This window comes from Crotalus tigris, unplaced genomic scaffold (assembly GCF_016545835.1).
Source record: "Crotalus tigris isolate CLP2741 ecotype Arizona unplaced genomic scaffold, ASM1654583v1 scf7180000017658.5313226, whole genome shotgun sequence".
NCBI classification, from domain to species: Eukaryota; Metazoa; Chordata; class Lepidosauria; order Squamata; family Viperidae; genus Crotalus; species Crotalus tigris.
Genome location: NW_024096545.1, coordinates 3,668,658 through 3,695,057, shown reverse-complemented (window position 1 = coordinate 3,695,057; position 26,400 = coordinate 3,668,658). Strand labels below are relative to the sequence as shown.

The following is a 26,400-nucleotide window of genomic DNA, read 5'->3' as shown; positions in this document are numbered from 1 at the left end:
ACTATAGCAAAGGATGAATGGAGAACTTTTCAGGATAAAAGCAATAATTAAAAGCTTTTTAAATATACATTTTACATGTGTGTGTGCGCAAACACATACACACATAAACATAAACATGCACACACACATACAAATAACTGAAATGAAAACCCTTGCACACTGTATAATAGCATTCCTTCACTCATGTTATTATTACAAAATATAATTATTTTAACCATGCCATAAGTTGGCACTCTGGGGACTCCATCTGTGCATACATTAGCACAAAGAGTTGTTCTTTAGATTCCAAGCATCATTGAAAGAGACAGCTTGTAATGCCTAAAGGATATGAGAACTTTAGCCCCAGACCATTATTTATTTTCATCCTTTCACTTGCAAATGTAGCTAGCCTACCACACTTTTAAAGCCTGTGGCCTGTTACTGTTGATATAAAATATTCATTAATGCTGTACACAATAGCAGAAAGTAATGTTTAATATTTTCTCATACAGATGATAAATATTTTAAGGCTGCTTTTGCTGTATGATTTGTATTACGGCACGGAGAATTAATGCTTAATAAAATTGTTTTATTGGAATGCAATACATAATTAACACATCACCGAAGGATTGTGGCAACTGACAATGTTTATTCAGAGTGCAATGGACTGTTCTACAGTTTGGAAGATTCTTTGGCCTATATGTTGCTGTCAAACCTATAGCTTGACTACTGGACCCTTTTGCTACATTCTTACTTCTAGAAATTGTTTTTGCTTTTAAGACGAGGTTAGATTTGTTTGTGGTAAGAACGGATAATTTAAGATTCGGGTTCCAGGTTCTCCTCCCCTCCCTAGTTCACTCCTGCAAGGTTGCTGGAAGAGGCTAGTGCAGACATCCTAGGTCTTGCAGGTTTTCAAGTTAAAGCATTCCTGGCAGACGGCTCTCCAGTCTTTCATTGCATACCTCCAATGAAAGAAGGCTTATAATGTTTCTAATCCTAATCCTCACCATCCTGTCTGTGTGCTCTTTTTCTCTCTTCAGAGCCAGCACATTTTTTCCTCCTCTGCTCTGCTCTCTTTTCCTCTCCTCCCAGGTGATACTGCTGAGATATGAGGGGCAGTATCTATGCTTAATGAATGAACAAATGCTTCATTACAGTCCAGACTAGGTCATCAAAATTAAAACAATCAACTACAACCTGAGAATACAACACCATCTCATTCATTAATTAAATAATCTACTTCTATTCCATGCTCAATATGTTGGCTTCTCAAAAAAGAACCAAGGGAGGAAACAAGCACAATAGGACTTCTAATTTTGTTTAGGTTTGCCATTGAATGTAAGGTGTTTCTGAGCTTTTGGGCTCTGAACTCAAACCACTGCATAATTTGGTGTTACTCTGAATTGAGAAGGAAAAGACATATGCCCTAAAACAGTGGTTCTCAATCTTTTTAATGCCGCGACCCCCAACCGGTTGTAAGTCGAGGACTACTCAACCGGTCTTAAGTCGAGGACTACTCAACTGGTGCAGCACCATTTGCAGAATGGGACTTTTGGCGGGCTCAGCAGGGCAGAGACAACCTGGACAATTCCTATTGGCTTTTGAAAGCCAATAGAATTAGACTCTATTCAAGAGAGTCTATTCTGGACTTCCTGTGGATCAAGCAGCTACGATGGCTGCTTTTCACAAAGCAGCCCGTTCCTGGGTTGTGTAAAAGCCGCAGGACTTTTACAATCAGCTGTCCTACGGCTTGAATCTCTTCCCTGGGAGAAAGGGAAAAGAAGAGCTGCCCAGGTAGAGGTAAGAGCTCCCCTGGGATCCCCATAATTTCAGGGATCGGAGGGTAGAACTCCCTCGGAGCCTGAGCCAACTCCGCACTCCAGGACGTCTTTGTCCTGAAGTTCTGGATGAAGCAAGGCGGCCGCTCCCACATCTGTTTTTTTGGGGAGGCTTGTGAGTATTCAAATGCAGACGGAGCAGACCAGGAGAAAGTGGATTTAAGATTTATTGTGACTTTAACTCCTGCAAGCATCTTCCCCCCCCTTTTTTTCTGTTTACTTTCCCTTTTGAAGAAAGGGAAAGTGAAAGGCAAAATGGCGACTGTCTTTCTTGTTTGACTTTGTAACAAAGTTAAAAGTTCACGTTTTAAATATAGAGGCAAGAATTTTGTTCCTCTTTCTTTCTTTTTTTCTTCCTCCTTTTTTATTATTTAAAGAACTGTGATATTATAGAGGTAAGAATTTTGCTTCTTTGAACTTAATAGAATGGCTTCAAAACATTTAGTCTCTGACCTAAAGCTTCCATCTCTTCTCCAATGGCTCAGCCTGCTTTTCAGCTTAAACCCAAATCACCCCCACCCTCTTCTCCTCCTGCAATCTCTCTCAAAGACTTACAAGAGGCTTTAAAAATGACTGCTTTGGATATTAAAGAGGAGGTAAAAGATCTTATAATTGCAGAGAGGGCTATTACAGAAGAATTATTGGAGAATAAGAACAACCAAATCAGAGAAGACATACTATTTGCGTTTTCTGGTCTTGCCCTGCATATTGAAAGGATTGACGATAAAATGGAAGAGATTACTGAAAATACAGCAAAACTGGAATTTAGAATGGAGCAAGTGGAGAACAAGATAGAAGTTACACAGGATGAACAAACTATTTCACAATAAAGAGAAATGGAGTTCGCATTGCGTATCCGAGGATTGAAAGAAAATTCCCAGGAAGATTTGAAGATGCTTATTGTTAGAGATATTGCTTTTAATCTTGGATGGAAACCAGAAGGAGTTGGGAATGAGATAGAAAAAATCTTCAGAGTTAATTCACGGGTTGCTAGACAGAGAAATTTACCAAGAGATGTGGTTGTTTACTTTTCCAGAAGATCTATTCATAATGAAATTATACAGGCTTTTTATAAAAAGAGGTTTCAAATTGCAGCTCAAGATGTGATAATTTTAAAAGAAATACCTCCAAAAATTTTAAGAGGTAGAAAAGATTTTACTTTTCTGTCTGATGAGTTAAAACGTCGTCAAATCCAGTTCAGATGGGAGATTCCAAGAGGAATAGTAGTGAATTATGATGGAATACGTTACAGATTAACTACAGTTTTAAAGGCAAGAGATTTCTATCACTCTATTCTAAAGGCAAGACCATCTTCACCTCCACAAACAAGGATAATTGAAGAACCCATTATGGCAGGAGCTTCTTCATTGATGGTCATGGAACAAGTGGTGTTGCCTGTACAGAATCTTGAGATAAAAGATCAAAGGATGACACGAGTTGCCCATAAACGCAAAGAAAAAGAGCAACAGCAGAAGAGTGGCGATAAAGTAGAAGGAATGGTTACTACAGAGCCTGTGGGAGGGGCAAGACCTAAAAGATCCTCGACAGTTGATCTTCAGGCTATGCTTCAAAGGCTTCAGGCTGGTGTAGATGGCCAAGTTCCTGACCTGGAATGTTAATGGCTTAAATTCACCTCAGAAACGAAGAAAGGTCTTTTACTATTTGAAACAACATAATAATGACTTGATATGTTTGCAAGAGACTCATATAACTTCAAAAGACTCAAAATATCTGACAAATTCTCGTTTGGGATCACATTTTATAGCTCCAGCTCCAGGGAAAAAAGGGGGTGTTGTAATTTATGTGAAGAAAAATTTATCGGCTAAATTAATTGAGGTTGATCTTGAAGGAAGATATGTCTTTGTGGAACTACTGTTACAAGGCAAGAAAGTTCTTATTGTTAGTTTATATGCCCCTAATCAACAACAGAAGCAATTTTATAAGGTTTTGCATGGGAAGATATCCCAGTTGGATTATAAATCTGTAATTTTGATGGGTGATTGGAATGGAGTTTTGGATATAACTATAGATAAAAAGAGCTCTTCAAAAAATTTCATTCAAACTAAATTACCCAAAACTTTTTTTGATTTGAAAGAAGAGTTGGAACTTATTGACATTTGGCGAGAAAGGAACACAAGTGATAGAGATTTTACCTTCTATTCAGATAGACACCAGTCATTTTCAAGGATTGACTTCTTTTTGATTACTAGTGATTTTCTTTCTAGGGTGAGAAAGGTAAAAATCTTTCCCAAGACCCTTTCAGACCATAGTCCTGTGTGGATGGAGCTATACCTGGAAGATGGGAACAGAAGGTCTTGGAGATTGAATGAGAATTTGTTTACCCGGGGAGAGTTTGTACAAAAATGTAAAGAGTATTTAAAGGAGTTTTTTGCTTTAAATATGAATAAGGGTACATCGATGCCCATGGTCTGGGACGCCAGTAAGGCGTATATGAGGGGAATTTTAATTGATTTAAATAAAGTTTTTAGGGATAAAAGGATAGAAAAACGTAGAGAAATAGAAGATGAGATTAAAATAAAAGAAGAAGCGCTTGCTCTTAACCCAATAACTTAAAGGTTTCTATAAAGATGCTTAGGGAACAATTTAATATGTTGATGGCAGATCAGGTGGCTACCAATTTGCGTTATATGAGACATAATACTGGGAGGTGGTTGGCTTATCAGTTACAAAAGAAACAGAAGGCTAGGATTATAGAGAAAGTAAAATATAAAGGTACTGAGGTTTTTCAGCAAAATTTGATTAAAAAGAGTTTTTTAGATTTTTACACAAAACTATACTCAAGTGATAATATAAAGGGAATGGATATAGATAAATATTTACAATCAGTACATTTTCCTAAACTTTCTGAGGAACAGCAAAATGGGATGAATTGTTTAATTACTGTGGAGGAAATTGGCTTAGCTATCAAGCAGTTAAAGGTGGGAAAGTCTCCAGGAACAGATGGATTGATGTCGACGTATTATAAAAATTTATATGAAGAAATGTTGGAGCCATTAAAGGAGCTTTTTAATAGTATCTTGCTGGGAGCACAAGTTCCTCCTTCTTGGAAAAGAGCGTTTATATCATTGATTCCGAAGGAGGATCAAGATCTTACAGAGCCTAAGAATTATAGGCCGATATCATTATTAAATGTAGATTACAAGATTTTTACAAAAATTTTGGCAAATAGATTAATGCAGGTTATGAAGGATTTGATTCACAGTGATCAATCAGGATTCATAACAGGGCGATACATGAAATATAATGTTAGACAAATTATTAACTTAATTGAGTATTTGGATAAGAACAACCAGATTCCTGTGGCTTTTATATTTTTGGATGCTGAAAAAGCCTTTGATCAATTAGATTGGCAATTCTTATTCTCACTGGTAGAGAAAATGAATTTTGGGGATAATTTTTTACATGCACTTAAAGCTATATATCAGCAACAATCGGCTCAAATTGTTGTTAATGGGGGATTGACTGAGACTTTTAATATTGAAAAAGGGACAAGACAAGGATGTCCATTATCTCCATTGTTATTTGTTTTAACATTGGAGATTTTGTTGATCCAGATTTGAGAATCAACGGTAATCAAGGGCATAAAGATAAGAAAAAATGAGTATAAATTATGGGCTTTTGCGGATGATTTGGTTTTGATTTTGGAACAACCGATTAGGGCGGTTGATTGTTTATTAGAACTTATAACACATTATGGAAAAGTTTCTGGTTTTAAGGTTAATAACCATAAGACTAAGATATTATCTAAGAATATGTTAGCCAATGACAAGGAAAGTTTGGTTAAAGCTACAGGTTTTCAGATGGTGAAAAAGGTTAAATATCTGGGAGTATACTTAACTGCCTCAAATGGAAAATTGTATAAAAATAATTATGAATTACTATGGGCAAAAGTGCAAAAGGATTTAAATGACTGGAAAAAATTGCAATTGTCACTGTTGGGGAGAATTTCAGCTGTAAAAATGAATGTTCTACGAAAGTTTCTTTTTTTGTTTCAGATGATACCTATTTTAAAAAAAGATGTAAATTTGGAGGAATGGCAGAAGGGTATCAATAAATTCATTTGGGCTGGGAAAAAATACACAAGAAAGATATATTATTGTATGGAGAAGATGGATAGATTATATTCAGAAAAAATATGGTACTTTAAAGTTTCATTTATTTTATGAGTAAATTTTATAGTAATTGTTGTAGAGATTTGTTTATATGTCTTAATTTAAGGGGAGTTAAAGGTTAAGTATGATGTTTTTTTTCTTTTTTCTTTCTTTTCTTTCTTTTTTTCCATTTTTTTATTATTGTTAACCTTCTTATTAATAACCCTGTACTCTGCTCTGGGAAGCGAGGGGGGGAGGGTTGAGGGTGGGTGGGTGGGTGGGTAATGATAATATAGTTATGGCAAATGCTTGGGCATTTCCCCTATGCTGTGTTCATGTGTGTGAGAGGGATGAGAGGGGAGGAAGGAGTAGGGAGGAAGTAGGATGGTTAGAGGAGATGGGGAGGGGAAGAGAGTAGGAGGGGAGGAGAAAAAGAGGAGGGGAGTAGGGAAGGTTTAGAGAGAGTGGACGCAGCCTGGGGGGAATGGGCAGGCGGTACCAATGGTTAATTGTATTTTGTATGAATAAATGGAAAATAAAAACTTTTTTAATTAAAGAGAGTCTATTCTATTGGCTTTCAAAAGCCAATAGAATAAAAGGGAGTAGCACAGCTAAGGAAAAGGGGGAAAAATGGCGGACTGTGTTGTTTGGCGACCCCCGTGAAATGGTCGTTTGACTCCAAATGGAGTCCCGACCCACAGGTTGAGAACCACTGCCCTAAAAGCTATTGTGTTCTTTTCCCGTGGCGGTTAACCGTGGATTAAAAAAAAAAAGTGGAACTGTCTCCCCATACTGCACTTTGTGAATATAATCTGCCCTGTTTATAATTGCAACAAAGTACATCACAAGGTGCCATTAAAACTAGAAATGGGTTGATTGTTCATCAGAGTAATGTGTTTTAGCATCTCGGATTCTCTTGTAGTTACAGAAGGATTTTCTCCTTAAGGAATTTAAAATGCCAAGGCTGAGTTTTGCATTGAAAATAAGGCACAGGCAAATGAAGAGAGGTCTGTAATCATTACAATACAAGAGTTTACCATGGAAATAGCCTCCATGAATAATGCAATATAAACTGCCCCAGGAGAGAAAGAATCCTCATAAAATGATTGTGCCAGATCTAATGGCTTAGACAGTCCATTACTGGTTTAACAAAAGGCATCTTTTTCCATTTATACACTAATCCAATGAGAGCCTGGAGCTACAAATTGTTCGACAATCAAAGTTCTGACCAGGAGCAACCTACGCTATGTAGCAAGACTAGACATGTAGTTAGTATTAAGATTCAAGAACGAAAAGTTAGATACTGCTACTGTCAGAGTTGTTCAACAGAAAAAAAAATCCAACCCCCTGAAAGTAGGGTTAAATCACTACTCAACCTACTTACCTAAGATACTTGTTCAGATGTAACAGAAAAGTTGTGGCAAAATTTTTAAGTGATATTTCTATAGTAAGAAGGCCCCATTATGTGTCCTTAAAGCTTATCAGCTGTGAACAGAGTTCCAAATCTGCACATCACTGTAACAACATTTTTCTTTTCCCATTCATTCTTTATCATAGGATATTGAAAAAAAGATCACTGTTGCCACTTTTGCAAATCATTGTAAGTTTCCTATGGAAGTAGTCCTCGACTTACGACTGGTCCCTTAGAAACCATTTGAAATGACAACAACATAGATACCAAAAGATACCTATGATTTGATTTTGAAACTCCAACAGTTGCAGCACATGCATACTCTGTGCTCAAGTGATTACATTTTGAGTGCTTGGCAACCAACTCACCTTTATGGCTGTTCGCAGCATCCTAGAGGTCATATGACCAGGATTTTTGCCTTGTATTTGAAGGGCTGCCACAAAGAAGAGGGGGTCAAATTATTCTCCAAAGCACCAGATGGCAGGACAAGAAACAATGGTTGGAAACTGATCAAAGAGAGAAGCAATCTGGAATTAAAGAGAAAGTTCCTAAAAGTGAGAACAATTAACCAGTGGAACAGCTTGCCTTCAGAAATCGTGGGCACTCCATCACTGGAGGTTTTTAAGAAGATGCTGGACAGTCACTTGTCTGAGATGATATACCGTAAATGCCGGCGTATAAGGCGACTTCCGCGAGCGCTGAAATCGGCGCCAAAGACGGGGGTCGTCTTATACGCCGAGTCGTCTTATACGCCAGAAATACTGGTAGTTTCCGGCGTATAAGACGACGTTCTAGGAATGCGGCCCAGCTATAAAGACGGGGGTCGTCTTATACGCTGGGTCGCCTTGTACGCCGGCATTTACGGTAGGTTCTCCTGCTTGAGTGGGGGGCTAGGCTAGAAGGCCTCCAATGTCCCTTCCAGCTCTGTTCTGTTATGTTCTACTCTACTCTACTCTTCTTTCTAGCAAAAAAATGTCCATTGGATAAAATGCATTTGCTTAATGACCGCCGTGTTCACTTAACAATGACTGCTGCAAAAAAGGTTGTAAAATTGCGTTTAGTCACACGGTGACCCGCTTAATCACCACAATGACCTCTGATTGTAATTCTGGGCTCAGTTATGGTCATAAGCCAAAAACTACTTGTAATAAATTCTAGTCCAGAACAAACTATTAAATAAACACCTAAAAATGTTATAATGCTAGAGAAGGAGTGAAAGCAAGGGAAATCACTCTCAAAATCTGATCTCCAGAACAGTGGGGAGAAGTAGAATTTAGAATTGCAAATGAACTGAGATTGGTAAAATCAAGTTGCCTTTCTTTAAGCCTATAGTAACGTGCTTTTATGGTATTGCTGAACTCAGGATGTTCCTTCCAGTGAATTAAAACTTTAGTTTGACTTCATTACAACTATTATTTGGCAATACAATGTATGCATTCAATTTTTATTTATTTATTTCCAAGTACATTGTTAATATGTTTCGGTATGTTATATATAACACAGTGTCCAGTTCTTCCTTGCAATTTCTCAAAATGTTTCTTCCCTTGGAAGAGTTATCTGTTTTTTTCAAGTTATTTTTAGAGCCTGTGAGAATTCCTTTTGAATTTCTCTTCATGGCATTCTGATCCCCTTTTATTGTTTAAAGGTCTTCTTGTTTTCTGTTAACTGCCTTTCAATCCCTTGAAATCTACCTGGCTATTAACATTTTCCAATCTAAAAAAAAGCATCATGGAATAATTTTTCTTTCTCTGGAAATTAAATTGAAGCATGGAAAAATTAGGGAGGTCCTAAACTCTTTTGGAGAGATGATTGTACCAGGAAAAAGAGGATATTCAGACAATGATCTATACATTGACCATCACTAAATAAAAACAACCTATTCCACCTATGAGAATGTCATGCAGTCCTCTTCTTTGAAGGAAATGTCAGAAGAATATTGTCTTCATTAAACTGAATGAGAACTAGAAGGAAAGAATATCAGCAGAATGTTCATGCACAGCACTAATTTCATATCTACAAGGCATTTATTAGATTTTACAATAACTCTTTGGCTTAGGGAGATCATTTTATCACATTTGCAAATGCATCTCCTATATGGCTCCAAAAGGAAGCCTAATCTCTATTTGGTACTTGACTGTAGCAGTCTTATTAATTTCCATTTGTACAACAGTTGCATATACTGTATCATGGGGAAATAATTGTCCATAGGCCGCAAAAGTATTTCATGCAAAGTTGTTGTTGTTAATTGCGAAGTCGTGTCCGACCCGTCGCGACCCCATGGACAATGTTCCTCCAGGTCTTCCTGTCCTCTACCATCTTCTGGAGTCCATTTAAATTCACACCTACTGCTTCAGTGACTCCATCCAGCCATCTCATTCTCTGTCGTCCCCTTCTTCTATTGCCCTCAATCTTTCCCAACATTTGGCTCTTCTCCAGTGAATCCTTCCTTCTCATTAGGTGGCCAAAGTACTTGAGCTTCAACTTCAGGATCTGGCCTTCTAAAGAGCAGTCGGGGTTGATCTCTTCTAGGACTGACCGGTTTGAACGCCTTGCAGTCCAAGGGACTCGCAGGAGTCTTCTCCAGCACCATAATTCAAAGGCCTCAATTCTTTTGCGCTCAGCCTTTCTTATGGTCCAACTTTCACAGCCATACATTGCCACTGGGAAAACCATGGCCTGGACTATACGCACTTTTGTTGGCAGGGTGATGTCTCTGCTTTTTAGAATGCTGTTTAGATTTGCCATAGCTTTCCTCCCCAGGAGCAAGCGTCTTTTAATTTCTTGGCAAAGTTAATGGATCTTATATGAGACATCCAAGTGTCTTCTGAAGTGGAGGGTTCTATAAATCTGAACTGGTTCCATGAATTTCTCCTTCATGCAGGTGCATTTTAAACCACACTAATGGTTGATGCCTCCATATCTGCTGTAATGCAGGTAATCCTCAACTTACGACCACAGCTGAGCCCAACATTTCTGTTGCTAAGTGAGACATTCGTTAAGTTAGTTTTGCCCCATTGTGCCACCTTTTTTGCCACAGTTGTTAAGTGAATCGCTGGAGTTGATAAGTTAGTAACCCGGTTGTTAAGTGAATTTGGCTTCCCCGTTGACTTTGCTTATCAGAAGGCCACAAATGTGATCGCATGACTCTGGGACACTGCAACCGTTACAAATATGAGTCAGTTGTCAAGCTGCATTATTTTGATCTTGCGAGCATGGGGCTCATACAATGGTCCTTAAGTGTGAAAAAAGGGTCACTTTTCTCATTGCTGTTGTAACTTCAAACAGTCACTAAATGAATTGTTGTAAGTCGAGGACTATCTGTACTAGTTCTCATTGTTGTCAAGAATCTGATTTTGTTTTAAATGGAAGAATTAAGCACCTCCAAGAAAATGTTCACCTGTACATTCACAGTCATTAAGAATTACAGCTTATGTCACGGGCAGTGAGATGCGCTCTGCTCTGTCCCTTCATCACCCTGAGAGAGTCACACATGCTCCTGGCCTATAACACAAGGGAGTAAAAGAATTTCATTTTGTCTTCAGCAATTGCTCATTCCACTCAGCAAACTGTTTTCATGGAAGTTTAAACAGAGCCCAAGGATTAACTGTTTAGGTTAGTTAAAAAAAAATACACCGCCTCATATGAAAAACTTTAATATGGTTAAAATTAGTCATGAGAATCCTGAAAAAATTGCTTACCGTGACGTATTGATGATACTAATATTATATATTGTGAACTTCCTTCCTGGAAGAGTATTGTACTCTTCTTCATTCATTAATATTTATAATACTTGTAATATGTAATTTTCCCTCTTATCTTCAAAGGAAGCGAAGAATGATGATTAGTTTGCAAGAAATTTTCCAGCTAATCGGTTTCAAAGGTTTAATTTTTTATGTAGTCAAAGTAATCAAACAACGGTTTGGATTTGTCTAAAAATCCAATGAATTCATCTGAATCAAAACTGAAATTGATTTTCCAAAGAGTTATATTATGCAATTTTGAAAACATGAGAGTGTTAGGACACACGCATCTGCGTAAGCAAAACAAAAGAGCTCATATATGAAACTGAGGTTTGAAATAGGGTTTAATTCCATTTCTCATCTTTCAAGTTATATTTTGATTTATTCATTTACATAGATTTTAATCTTGTATAACCTTTTCTCTAAATCATCTTATCACTAATTTTAATCCCCACAGCTCTCCACAAACCATTTTTCATTATCATCCTATGAATTCTTGTCCTCCATTTTCTGATGGGTGTTAATATTCCCTCTGAGTATTATCATACATGTATCTAAATTAAATTTCTTACCAGCACTATTTTCCCACTGCTCTAGCTTCTTCACTCCAGGATACCTGCAAATCCTGATATGATATCAGATGTGAATTTAATAAATATCTACTTTATATTCTCATATTAGTGCAATGGCGAATGCCCCCTTTTCTGTTACTGATGTCCAAAAGATTCTTAGCCAAGGTTTAATCTTCCAGTCAGTGAATTTATAGTTTGAGAATCTCTGGGAATCTTTTCAGATGAACGGCCTTGATGAATGCAGATACCAAGCATCTTGTCCAAGGTGACACATGCTGTGTATCACCAAAGGAACAAGGATTAGCATTTAAAATCCTTCTGGTTCTTGGCTGATAAATGCAGGGCACTAGACCTACAACAAGCAACTGTCATTTTTTCTGATAACTTATCATAACCCTGGAATCACAATGTACTGAAGTATTACTCACCAGATAATTCTGTTTGAAAATGAAACTGATATTAATCTGCCAAAATCTAGCATTTCATGAATAGTACAAAAGAAGTACAGCCAAGAAAACGAACAAATGGATTGTCCAACAAATCAACCCAGAGTTTTTACCTGAGGAACAAATAAATTAGATGGAACCCAACCACTGGAGGAATACATACAAAGCTGCATCGTTAAGGTGTTTGAAAATGATAAGAAAGAACTAAAAGAATTAAAACTAAAAGAAGCAAACAAAAAAAATATAAAGAACATTATATAGGTGAAATGACTGAGCCAAACAGAAACAACCTGGGATGATTTGCAAAGTTAGATATTTATCAAAGTATTGAAGAGCAAAAATGATTCGAGTCTTGGGGTTGATTGTTGGCTTAACTTCAAATATCATCTGAGACCAATCATTTGAACATGCATACTAGAGGTATGGAATTTTTTGATGTGGAGATTAAAAACAGAGGTGATTTCATTAAATTGCTGGATCGAATGAGAAAGTTGACACATTACATTGAATGCTTCCAAATTATTCAGTCTTCCAAATAGACAAATGCCTTTTTCTAAATCTTTTCAGAAATCTGAACTGAACCAATTCAACTATTTGATTTGAATGTCTGCACTGATGAATTGATTCAAAATGAGTCCAATTCTGAATCAGCACTTAGTGCTGATGGAATATTTGAAATTGAGAAAAAAAGATTTGCACATGCTCTAAGATGTAAACATTAAGCACAAACTTTCTGCTTGAATTTTTAAGAAAGAAATATGGACTCACTGCCACCTATAGGAGCTTTAGTTGCTTGACAAGGGGAAGTAATTTTCCATTACATTTCTATATTTTAGGTCAAGAATGACTTCATGCAATCCTCTGCAGCTAAGCTTGGTCTGTTCCTAATGGCAAATGCTGTGGTCACAGTGGTGTAATTTTAATTATAAATGTGCCTCCTGGAATTACCCCATTTCTCTTGATTTGCATTGGCTGTTTTAGACTTATGGATGTTATCATTCTCTTGATTAAGGAACAAACCTTTTGTATCAACATTTGACAGACTAAAATAATATTCCCTGTCAAACAACCTTAAATGTTGGTGCTAGTAGATACATGTGAAATTTTGAGAGCATTTTATAAGAAATCTCACAAAATAACTGCCAGAGTACATGAATCCTACAACAAAGCACCTATTTGCAAGAATCGGTTTGATGAAGATATTTCAAATCTCTCCTTTTTAACACATTGTTTACTTTTGCCTTTTTTCTGAATAAGCAAATACTTACAACAAAATCAATGGGTGTAGTAACCATCATCTCTATTTGATACAAATGCCCTGAAAACAGGAGAAGAAATAAAGCATGGGTGTCAAACTCGCTGCATCACATGACATATTATGACGTATCGCAACTTTTTTCACATTGCCGGAGCTGGATAAGTGTGGCCTCTGCATGATGCAACCGGCCCACAGGCCAGCAGTTTGACACCCCTGAAATAAAGAGATGAATATAGCAGTTGTGTCCATTTAAATGTTGATCATCTTTTCATTATGATCATGTAGTTGTGGCTACCAGTTTGATTTTTCAAAATTCCCCTGTGGATCCCTAATGAAGCTTATTTTCCTATGTGTTGGGAACTCTCTGAAGATTATAATCTCTCATTGGATACTTCACAACCAGTGATAATCTTGAGCCCATAAAGTACCACACATTTCATTCATATCCTACTAAAACTCTTGTCGTCATGGGCAAAACAGGGCATCATAAAGAAACAAATTTTTGAACCAAAGTACCTCAAATGGGCTAATTTACATAATATATCCACATCTTTGAATCCATGACTCTACAGCAGGGGTGTTAAACTGCTGGCCTGTGGGCCGGGTGTGTCATGCAGAAGCTGCGGCCATCTTTTCTGGCAAAGAGAAAAAAAGTCGAATTATGTTGTGCCATGTCACGTGGCGAATTTGACACCCCTGCTCTAGAGGGAATTAAAGTGGGGAATGTTGTGGCTGTTTTAGTGCTATTAGATGCTGCTGCACTGATACTGTGGTCACATGATCTTCATTTTCAATGTTCCATGACAATTTCCAAGCCACTCTCACAAACCTTGGCTCTCTCCTTACTCACCAGCAGTGATTTACTTGATGGGAAGGGAAGGGAAGGGAAGGAAGATTTCTGATGCTCCCTGACAACTTCCACAAGAAAACTCAATTGCAACACCAGCAGGAAGTTGGACAATTGTACAGTTTGTGCCATCTTTTTATCTCTATAAACAAATCCATTTTCATCCTGACATCTAAGGTTTTCATACTGAGTCAAGTTCTCTGGATTTATTAACAATGGAAATGTTCATAATTTTATTATTAGTATGAGATACTTCACTGGGTATCTATACCTATACCATTTCTTTGCACAGTATGGATTTCTTATGTTGCCTAATGTCATTTTTGTTTTAAAATACATAAAACAGAGATGAACATAACTAGTGCATCAACTTGCAATGTTGCTCCATATACCTTCCAGGTCATGCAAACTTGGGGGCCAGAGAAAACTTCTGGAAACCTTATGCCTAAATCTTTGTCAATCCTGTAGGATGAAATCAACTAGAACTAAGCTTAGTGTTTGGATATGTATTGTAGCAGATGTCTATTTAAGATGACTACCCAAAAAAGGTAGAAGAGACCTCTTGTCATCTTTTTATAATTTATTACGACAAATTTCCCTATGAATTTTGAATTAAAAAAAATATCCCATCAATTTAATGCATGAGAAATCTGCCCCCAAATGCAGACATAGACAGTCTATCCTACCTGCTAATAACTAGTTCAGAGGCTGCTTTAGTCCATTTAATACAGAAAAGACAGGTATAATCAGAGAAACCAGCTGCTCTGGATGGTTGGTTATAACCAATATTATATAATCTTAAAGATCTTCCTTCCTCAATTCTTGGCAAGCTCAGATGCCTATACAACAGAACTTTTCAACTAGTGGTAAACATATCACCGATGGTACATTGACACGTGGCAGGTGGTAGGCAGGCCAGCCCAGCCCAGCCAAGTGTAGTGGAGGAAGGAACAAGCCAAAGCGGTGCAGTGAAAGACTTGCCATGAAAGAGTCCTTGGGAGCTGCAGGGCTGCTGGGGCGAGGCAAAGGTCCCAGGATCGGCACTTCCAGCTCACCCGGAAGAGAAAGGAGGAGGAGGGTGGTGGAGATAGGAAGGGATATAAAAGGAGGCAGTTTGGGCAGGAGAGGAAGAGAGAAAAAAAGAAGCAGCCTTGGGAGGAGAAAGAGTCAGTTGGACTGCACTAAAAAGAAAAGGAGGAGGAGTGAGAGAGGAGAGGATAAAAAACAGGCCGGGAGCACACACAGGTGTCAATGAAAAGCAGGCAAGAAACGCAGCTGGGGAAGAGTCACCTCCGGGAGGAATGAAGAAAAGCAGCATTCCCTGAAAGAGCCCAGCAAATGGCCCTTGCCCACTTCACACACTGCAGGGGAGGGGATGCCATGAGCGGCATGAGAGTCCATGGTACCTGTGCTATGCCATCCAGCCCCCCAAGCCCAGCGAGAAACCGAACCTGCCTGGGTGTGCGCAGAGGTGGCAGCAAGTGTCTGGAGTCCCAGGTGAAAGGGAAGCACTCAGAACGTGTTCAGCCTGTGAGGCAAAACAGTCACCTGGGATGCCAGGCGCCATGTGCTCACTGCCACCTCTGCTCACGCCCAGGCAGGTTCGGCTTCTCACCAGTTTGCCTCGCCCAACCCAGCCTCTCCGTGCAGTGAGGACAGCGTGCCGCTGCCTGCCCTGCACTGTTTATCATAGTTTTCTAAGCCCAATTCAGTCTCCTTGTTTTACTCTTTAACATTTCAAATAGGACCAAATTACTTGAAAAAATATCTATGACCTCCTAAGATCATGAAGCTTTCTTACTAGCTTTTTTCTGAGGACTGTTTTTAGATAATACAAATTTAACCTTGCCTGGAATAGCCTTACATCTGATTGCCATTTTAAGTTCTCCCTTCCCAGCCATCTCTAAAAAGAGACCAATTTATGATCACAAGCCTTCCTTTGATGGTGTAGAGAGGAGAGAGATCTTTTTTATTGCTAGTAGTTATTGGTTTTATTAGTCTTTTATTATTATGCTTTCCTAGCATAGAAAGGATTCAGTTTTTAAAATGTTTTAACTAAAACACACAGAATTAGTTCAGAGCAGTCAAATGTACTCATCTCAGAAATATACAGCTATGTTCTTTTAAAAAGAAAATATCTTTTCTATTTATTTATTTATTTATTTATAAAATTTATAGGTCGCCCATCTTACCTCAAGGTAACTTTTGTTTAAAGGTGCTGATGCTGGCAGGATCCACTATAGTTTGGGACACCTAAAATTTAGGGTAAGAGTTGTTGCCACACTATTTGGAAGTGTCCTGGGTACCTTATATACTGGCCTGAGGCTGAGAAGGAAGTTGCCTCAAATCACAGCTCATTATCATGAAATAAAAACCCAGCTGACACTTTCTGCTATCACTCCACACTCATTATAACTCTCTGCTGAGCACATATTATCATCTGGACTGCTGTCTAAATTCCATCCTTCCTCCATTTCAATTATTGCCATCTTTGCACATCACCTGCCTCCAGGAGAGACATGGCCCTGAACTCTTTAAAGTATTAATTCCCGTTTGACTTTTTTTTAACCAGAAAGCATCACACAATCCTACTTTTGATGGATGGTGTATAAAAGTAAGCTGTGTTCATTTTTATGTGACAAGCAGCCTTTTGAGTGACTGGAATATTTTTTGCATTGCTGATGCTCTTCCTAACTGTATCTCTAGATGATACATGTCCCTTCCATCCTGGGCTTCAAATCCAAGCGTACGAAAACTCAGTCCGAGACAGCTACATAATTGGCACTTCCAAAAAGTTTCTGCTAAATGCCTCACAGTCTTATATTCTGGAGATCACTGCTTGGGGTTGCTATGTCGTTCAATAACAAATAGGATATTTATTTCTCCCGCAGAAAAATCAAAACCTTCTGTGACTTTCTTAGAAAACATACAAGCTGGAAGAACAACTCTGGTAAGTCTTGTGAAAATAATTTTGAAAGGGCAGTGATACTGAATTGGACCGCTAGGCAGAGAAGGAAGGATTTTATTTCTTTTAAAGAAGTCGAGACTAATAATGCCAAACCAAACTTTGCCCTCCATTTCGATATTATGAATAAAAGGTTTCTGTTTGTCTAACCCAGGCCTGGAGTGCTTAAGATGGTATTTTTGCAGTTGTTGTTGGATCCCAGTTACGTTTAATCTTGTCTCTCCATTTTTCTGCAGTCTCCTTGGCTGCCTTTGCATTTCCTGACTTGAAAACACCTTATGATGGCTTCCTCTGGGATTCAATTGAGACTTGGAAAGCTAAGATGCAGGTTGCAGAAGTGCAAATAGTCCTCAACTTAAAACAGTTCATTTAGTGACTGTTCAAAGTTACAACGGCACTGACAAAAGTGACTTACGACTGCTTTTCACACTTCTGAACATTCCAGCGTTCCCAGGGTCATGTGATCAAAATTCAGATGCTTGGCAATTGACTCATATTTTATGACAGTCTCAGTGTCCCGGGGTCATGTGATCAGCTTTTGTGACCATCTGACCAGCAAAGTCAATGGGAAAACCAGATTCACTTAACAATGTTGCTAACTTAACATCTGCAATGATTCACTTAGCAACTGTGGTAAGAAAGGTCATAAAATGGAGCAGAACTCACTTAACAAATGGGCTCGATTGTGACCATAAGTTGAAGGCTACCTGTAAAAGTACCATGGAAGCTGAGCCAATGTGCACACATCCTTCACCATCCTTTAATTAAAGGACAAGCAAGAATGTCACACTCTGACCAGGTATAATTCACCAAAATGTCGTTTTCCTTTGGGGAAAAAAATATGCTTTTCCCTAAAATTGAATCTGAAAGGAAAAAAGGAATGTACTTTTACCGCAGCACCAATAATGAAGCATATCATTTGGCAATAATGGAACAATAAAGAAGAAAATGTTGCATAAATGCTGGCAAAAGTTTTGAGGAATCTCCTGAAAAAGATGGCATTTCATATAGTATTTTTGTGCAAAAATAGAGCAGAAGCAGAGCAGAAGTTACTCTTATTCTAAGACCGTTCACCTGTTTGGTACAGCCACAATTATGTTGTATGATTTTTACTAAAAGCTATGCCTCAATATAATATATCACCTTATGTAAAGATTTTAAGATTAAAGAATTAACTTCTTTTACTTCCTTCTGGCCTGTTTATAAAGTTATGACATTATGAACCCCTAACATTACCTGAAAGCCAGTTTGATGCAGTGGTTGAGGCACCTGGATAGAAACTGGGAGGCCATGTGCTATATAGTCTTACCTTAGGTACAAACCAAACTGGATGTCCTTGGGTCAGTCACTTTCTCTCAGTCTTAGGGAAGAAGTAATTGGAAGCCACTTCTGAAACCTTGCCAAGGTAAGGATTTGTATGGGTAGCTACCAGGAGTCAACACTAAATATATATTTTACATGATTTAAAGAGTCCATTTGTAAAATCATTAATGATTGCATTTTTGAAAGTTAGACTAAATGCATTTGCTTGTTTATTTGTTTACCACATTTAGAGATCTCCTTAATCCATATAAACTCTGGGTGGAAAATTCCAAAATACAATTACTATACTATCTACCCATGATGGCTGTGCAAACACCACTAAGGGCCAAAAGCCAGGTGCGATAGTACAAGGGCAATTTGGAAATAAATCACCATTTGATTATCAATGACAAACACTCACAGATACAGAACTTTTATTATACACATTAGAAAACTACAACATTACATTACTTTTCAACATAATCACCATTCAAATTGAGGCACTTGTCATAACATCTTACAATGCGGGCAAGCATTATCATGAACCAACACCACACCACACCATCAGCAAACCCCAACGCTTGTTATGGATGGCTCATCTGAGTTTTTGTAATGTTTCACAGTAGACTTCTGAATTGATGGTCGAACCACACTCCATGAACTTCACTAGCAGTACTCCTTTGGCATCTTAACATTTGGCAGGATTTTTTATGGCACCCCTTCCAGTGTGGTGTTGGTTCCCAATAATGCTCACCCGCACACCACTAGATGCACCCAAGAACTTTTGAAGCACTTCCATTGGGATGTTTTTGATCACCCCCCCCCCATAGCTCAGATTTGGCACCAGGCAACTACTACTAAGGAATTTAAAATCTTGTAAGACGTTATGACAAGTGTCTCAATTTGAATGGTGATATTGAAAAGTAATGTAATGTAGTTTTATAATGTGTATAATAAAAGTTCTGTATCTGTGAGTGTCTGTCATTGATAACCAAATGGAGATTTATTTCCGAATTGCCCCTGTATATCTTAATCTGCTTTCAAAAAGCAATCCATACTTCCAGTTGTAAGATTTCCAGGGAATAGGGCTGCCACCAAAAAGGCCCATACTCCATGTACCTCACAAGAAGGGAAGACTCTAAACAGGCTTTTCTTTATTATTCTTACTGGATAGTCAAACTCTACTCTGGCAAGCTATGGCTTGCTATAATCCAATATTATGACACTAAATCTAAAAGTTGCCTTCCTCTAAGAAAATGATACCATTGGATAGTTTTCTGAGTTTCAATAAAGGTTTCAAAAATGGAGAATTCACCCTCTCTGAAAAGTTAGGTGATCGTTCACACTGTCTGCAGGTGGTGGTTTTTAACTGGCAAAGCACATATTAGATTAAATCAAAATAATAAATACCATAACATTATGTTTCAAAACATAGCTTTGTAGTAGAAATTTTGTTCTGCTAACCCTGAAAATACATAGGGGACATTGTCTTTTTTCCCCTTTATCCTTTTGCAATCCATAAATACTTTCTGAGAAACACGAAGGTTAATAGAATTTCTTCTTCTGAAAGATTAAGAGTATGTTGCATGGAGGAAGTAAAAGGATAACAATGGATTTTATTTTGCTTTTACAAGAATTTCATCTTCTTGAATTAATTTTTGAGTCAATCTATGGTAGATTTATACTAGAGAACAGAAAAGACCTGGAGGCAAGATAGCTTATCATTCAACAACTGCTACATTTCTTCAATCCCACCTGGAGAATTTGGGACTTTGAATACAGCATGTGATTGGCTTTCTTAGTCCCCTGTTGATTACCTACCCATTTCTTCCCCAAGCTTTCAATTCAGATGCAGTTTCTCAGCTAAGTAACTCGTGTTGCTATGACATCTTGCAGAGATATCATATTCCCACTTGCAGCTATGTAAGACACTATTTATTCTACAGGCTGATTTAATATATTTGTCAAAAGGAACAGCACTTTAACAGATGTCCCCATTTTACACTAAGGGCTAAATCTAGGCAATTTATTGTCACACTATAGAAATAATATCCTCTCTGAACTCAAAACAGTGAAAATCTTAGAACTGTTACACTACTGGACCTTGACAGTGCTTGCTGTAGTGGTATGAGTATTTCACATTCTCACAGTATATCCTCCTAATTAGCACAATGGAAGTCATTTCATTCTAATTCTCCAAGTTGTAACATCTCAAGGGTTTAAATGTTTGCTGGATCTTTTGTGATGTCCTTTCCTGTCATCTTTATATTCACAATAGCTGAATAGTAAATTCTGGTGCAAGACAGCTGTATCTAGCAGAACTGAAAAGCACATAATTACAAATATTTTTCACAGCATAGATTATTCTAAATGGGATGCACACTGTGATAAAAACAGGATGTTCATTCACCGGTATAACTAACCATTGCACATAATATCCACTGTAGCAGTAAGGGGGCATATCTGCACAAGAGTTCATTTCTATGACAGGATTTTGGAGAAATGAAGGGGAGGCACAAGCACTCCACAAGCACAACAGTCAAAAAAGGAAAAAATATCTAATTTTTCAAGTACAGAGACAGTGTGAAAATGATAGTGAATTTTGGAAGTCGCGTAATCACTGGGGAGGAAGTATGACCGACAAAGCAGAAAACTCCACTATAATGAATATCAAATCCATCTCAAAACCCACATATGTTTCATCATATACTATTAATCAAATGTGATTTTATAAATACTTCCTGATTATCTGCATGGCAACAGTAAGTATGATCAGAATCATAAGATCACTAGGAGATCAATTGGAAGTTATTATGTTAGACAGAAACAGAAGCTCATATTCAATATATATTTATCTATTAAACTGGATCTAATTTAAGACAGGACTGTTGGTATCCTAGATTTGTAAATTCCTAGGCCAAGCATGATGAAGCATTCTCAACATTTATGATAAGATCCCAAAAATAATGTGAGTTTTACATATTTTATAAAAGTTGGGAGATAATATTCAGTTTCCACATTGATTCTACTACACGTAGATAATATTAAGAAAATGAGCCATGGTGGCACAGTGATTAGAATGAAGTACTGCAGGCTACTTCTGCTGACTCCTGGCTGCCAGCAGTTCAGCAGTTCGATTCTCACCAGCTCAAGGTTGACCCAGCCTTCCATTCTTCCAAAACCAGTAAAATGAGGACCCAGATTATTGGGGGCAATATGCTTACTTTGTAAACTGCTTAGAGAGGGCTGTAAAGCACTGTGAAGTAGTATATAAGTCTAAGTGCTATTGCTGTTGCTATTAAGAAAAATTTAAGTCTGTGGGACTGCCTTTCCCTAAGGACATCTATCCATCCTACCAAGTCAGAAAGGGTAGACACACTTGTAGTCCTTAAAACTTTCCATCTGATGAGAGCTAGGAAGCATCTCTCGGGCACATGCTTGGCAGCCTCTGCTCTATGGAACACCCTTCCCCCTGAAATTTGGCAGGCCTCTACCCTCCTAGCCTTCCATAAAGCTTTGAAGACTTGGCTTTTCCCCAAGCATTGAGATAAGTTAGGTAACTACACACCATAAATTTGACTAGGTGACAGGTTTTTGTTGTTTTTATTGTTTTAATATGTTTATTTTTACAGTTTTAATATGATGTTGTGAACTTTAATCTTTGATTGGACACTACCTAGACTTGGTTATAAGTTGAACAGCTGTATAATTGTTTTAAACAAGTGTATAAATAAATAAATAAATCAGTCAAACTAGGAATCTTAAACTACTTCTTTATAAAATGCTATCTTGCGTTTGAAGCCAACCAAAGTTATATAAGAAAGTGGTAGGGGATTGGTTAATAACTGTCTATAAATGTCCACATTTAATTGCTGAACCAAGAGGTGAAAGGCTAGTTTAGAAGTACCTTTATGTACCATCAATGAAAGTTTGCTTTCTACTTAGTTTTATTACACACTTAAATAAAGTAATTATAACAGTGTTTAATATGGTTATGTTTCAAGAAGATTCTTAACTTTTTCCACTTTATTTTTTTGGCCTTCATTAAATGAAAAGTACGACAACATAAAATCTGATTTGATCAGATTCATGTTTTTTATGATTCCTGTAAATCTTCTGATAGGAATATTGCAACAATCTCTTTTAAATATATATATCTTTCTATAATGGTATCAGCTTTCATAGACTGGAGGCCATTTTATCGAAGAAACAGGAATGTAATTAACACAAGCTTATACTGCACTACTATTAATCTTTTAAGATACTACAACTGTTTTTCCTGACATTCTTTAAAGGTATTTCTAGATTAACAGTGGTCTTCTTAAGGTAAAAATAAATAAATAAATACCTTGTGAATTTTATCTGGCAACCTTGAGTGATCTGATCAAGAACCATAGTTTTGGCAGTGATAATAGAGTAGTTGGATGGAATTACCAAAGTTCACACTCCAAAAAATGATGCTCACAAATTCTCCATGGATTATCAAAGTGATACTACTTAAGAAGAGAAAATCATCCTCCCTTCTGTCAATGCATATTGGAAGTTTGTCACTCATATGCCTGTTCTCTCTTTTCAGCTCTCCCAACCTACAGCAATCTAGTTAACGAAGTTTATGATCCTCAGAGGAATACACCATTACAAAGCAATAATTTGCAACAGCACCGAAGGCAAGCTTTTTGGAAGTTATTAATTTTTCATTCTTCAAAATATGATTTTCGTATTTATGTTTCCTTTTTTTTATGAAAGATAGACAAGCCCCAAATAACTGGGAATAATAGTTTCCAAGCTGTCTTTTATGTAAAATAAGCTAGTAAACCTTTTATAAAGAAATTACAGCTTTTACAAATTTACTCCTTGATTTAATGTTCATGTGGGAAACTTCATAGGCAAGACACTAAAATAGGTATGGGATGAACACACTATTCATCATGTGCTGAAGAAGAAAACATAAAAATAAAAGTAGAAGATTACCCTGATGTTGAGATGGGCTTACAAGGGCAACCATCAAAAAGCTTAAAGATAATATAAATTGTCCTTTAGGGAATTTGTTCGAACATGAAGCTCAGATGGTTTGGTAATTACACTGAGATAAATATAATGAGAAGTTCAAACACAAGTACATAATGTCTCTGTATTTTTCTCAATTTGTGGGTCACGTCACCCTGGAATGATGAACAAATCTGAGGCAGGCAGAAGGCATGAAAGGAAGGTGGGAGGCAGAATAGCATCTGCAGAGCAACAAATCCCAGAGAACGCTGGAGCCCACGTCACATGAGGCATACCATCAAAAAGAAAATGAAGTGGTGAAGCCAATTTCCATCACTCTGGAGATTTCATTTGAGATGGGAGATGAACACAAGGCATTAGGTACATGTGACATGTTTGGAATGTTGTCTAAATGCAGTCAAGGCCTGGACTTGGCATCTCCAGCTCTGGTGTCTGAAGAACTGAAGGCAAACAAGAAGGGAATGCTATGACTGCAGAGATATGGCTGTTGGGAAAAGGACGAGGAATAATCCTGCAGCCTCACTCCAACCTAATTGATGCTGAAGACAGAAACAAAGGGGCATCTCCTCAGAACTGGAAAGAGAACACAATTTGCTTCGATGCCTCCTATTTTAGGAGATCATGGACCACATATTTGGACCATATATGCTTGCCTGAATTCAAATGCATCACCACGAGATCACCATCAGATGGATTCGTAGCTGGCTGACCTGTCATACTTTGCGTATAGTCCTCAATGGAACTGCATCTACATGGAGGGAAGTGAGTAGTGGGGTGCCCCAAGGCTCTGTTCTGGGCTCAGTGCTCTTCAACATCTTCATCAATGATTTGGACGAGGGGATAGATAGGGAACTCATCAAATTTGCAGATGACGCTAAGCTGGCAGGAATAGCCAACACTCCAGAAGACAGGCTTAAGATACAGAAGGATCCTGACAGACTTGAACATTGGGCACTATCTAACAAATTGAAATTCAATAGTGAAAAACATAAGGTTCTACATTGGAGTCCTAGTGGACAATCACTTAAATATGAGCTAGCAGTGTGCTGCAGCTGCCAAAAAGGCCAACACAGTGCTGGGCTGCATTAACAGAGGGATAGAATCAAGATCACATGAAATATTAATACCACTTTACAATGCCTTGGCTAGGCCACACTTGGAATACTGCATCCAGTTTTGGTCACCACGATGTAAAAAAGATGTTGAGACTCTAGAAAGAGTACAGAGAAGAAGAGCAACAAAGATGATTAGGAGACTGGAGGCCAAAGCATATAAGGAAAGGCTGCTGGAATTGGGTATGTCTAGTTTAATGAAGAGAAGAACGAGGGGGGGGACATGATAGCAGTATTCCAATATCTCAGGGGCTGCCACAAAGAAGAGGGAGTCAAGCTATTTTCCAAGGCGCCTGAAGGCAGGACAAGAAGCAACGGTTGGAAACTAATCAAGAAGAGAAGCAACCTAGAACTAAGGAGAAACTTCCTGACAGTTAGAACAATTAACCAGTGGGGGCATTATGCTGACTCTGTAAACCACTTAGAGAGAGCTGTAAAACACTGTGAAGTGATATACAAGTCTAAGTCAGCGGTTCTCAACCTGTGGGTCACGACCCCTTTGGGGATCGAATGACCCTTTCATAGGGGTCACCTAAGACCATCGGAAAACACATATTTCCAATGGTCTTAGGAACTGAGACACTGCTCCACATCCATCTCCGCATGGCCTCCTCTGCCATTTGTAGAGAGAGAGAGAGAGACAGAGAGGCACTTTTGCTTTCCTTCTCTCTCTCTCTCTCTCAGGCAGACTTACCTCCTGCAGGGGTCCTGATTGGCCCTGCGCCTGGGTGCTCCACCCCCTGGGAGAAGTGCGGCCAGGGCCTCGTGGCCTTGGAGCCACCCAGGGAAGCCCTGGGACCCCTGCTGGGAGCGGCCTGCTGGAGGCTCCACTGAGCGGGCCAGCCCTCCTGAAAGCCACGGCCCAAGGGAGACCAGCCCCTGCGATCCCCAGCCAGCCTGACCATTGGACCCGCTGGCTGGGAAGCACGCTGGAATCCAGGATGCTGGGAAGGAAGAAGGAGATTCAGCAAAGGTAGGAGAGGAGAGCCGCCTCCTGGGGCCCAGCTTCCTTGCCCTCCTCTTCCTCCTCCCCTTCTTCCTCCTGCTGTCCCCAAAGCGGCTCGGGCAGGCAGCGGGGCAAGAGGGACGGCTGGGGGGGGGAGCAGCCAGGCTGGCAGAGGGGCTGACAGGGGTCGCACGGCACCAGCCCCCACCGCGGCTCCATCGGATGGGCGGAGGGCGAGGCTGGGCAGCGTGGAGTCCCAGCTAGGGCGACTGCTTCCTCGCCCTCCTCTCTCCTTCCTCCTGCTGCCCCCCAGGTGGCTCGGGCAGGCACTGCCTCCACCGCGGCTCCATCGATGGGCAAAGGGTAAGGCCAGGCAGTGCGGAGTCCCAGCAGGGGCGGCAGCTGGGCCGGTGGCAGCAGAGATCCTGACGATGCTGCCATGCCCCTGCTGCCGGAGCTGCTGCCTCCTGTCCTGCTCCCCTTACCCGCCCATTTGGCTGAGAATGCAGCAGCCAGGCTGGGGGCGGCGGTGAGGAACCCCGATGATGCTGCCAGGCCGCCGCTGCTGTCACCAGAGCTGCTGACTCCTGTCCTGCTCCCCCTTCCTGCCCGTTCGGCTGAGAATGCAGCGGCTGGGCCGGGGGCGGCAAGGAACCCCGACGATGCTGCCAGGCCGCCACCACTGCCACCGGAGCTGCTGGCTCCCGTCCTGCTCCCCCTCCCCGCCCCTTTGGCTGAGGACGCGGTGGGCAGGCGGCGGGCTGGGGGTGGAGCAAGGAACCCTGACGATGCTGCCATGCTACTGCTGCCGCCGCTGGCTCCCATCCCGCTCCCCCTCCCTGCCTGTTCAACCGAGGACACGGCG

At 39.3% G+C, this 26,400-nt stretch overlaps 1 protein-coding gene and 1 long non-coding RNA gene across 8 annotated transcripts in view; one reads left to right on the top strand and one right to left on the bottom strand.

Annotated features, from left to right (window-relative positions):
- The window catches only part of GRIA1 (glutamate ionotropic receptor AMPA type subunit 1), a 237,883-nt gene that overhangs the window by 170,628 nt on the left and 40,855 nt on the right, over positions 1-26,400 (bottom strand). The window lies entirely within an intron of this gene.
- LOC120304797 lies at positions 16,380-17,598 on the top strand. The gene is made up of 3 exons (XR_005555836.1): positions 16,380-16,468; positions 17,095-17,153; positions 17,405-17,598. It is a non-coding gene; the product is annotated as an uncharacterized LOC120304797 (long non-coding RNA).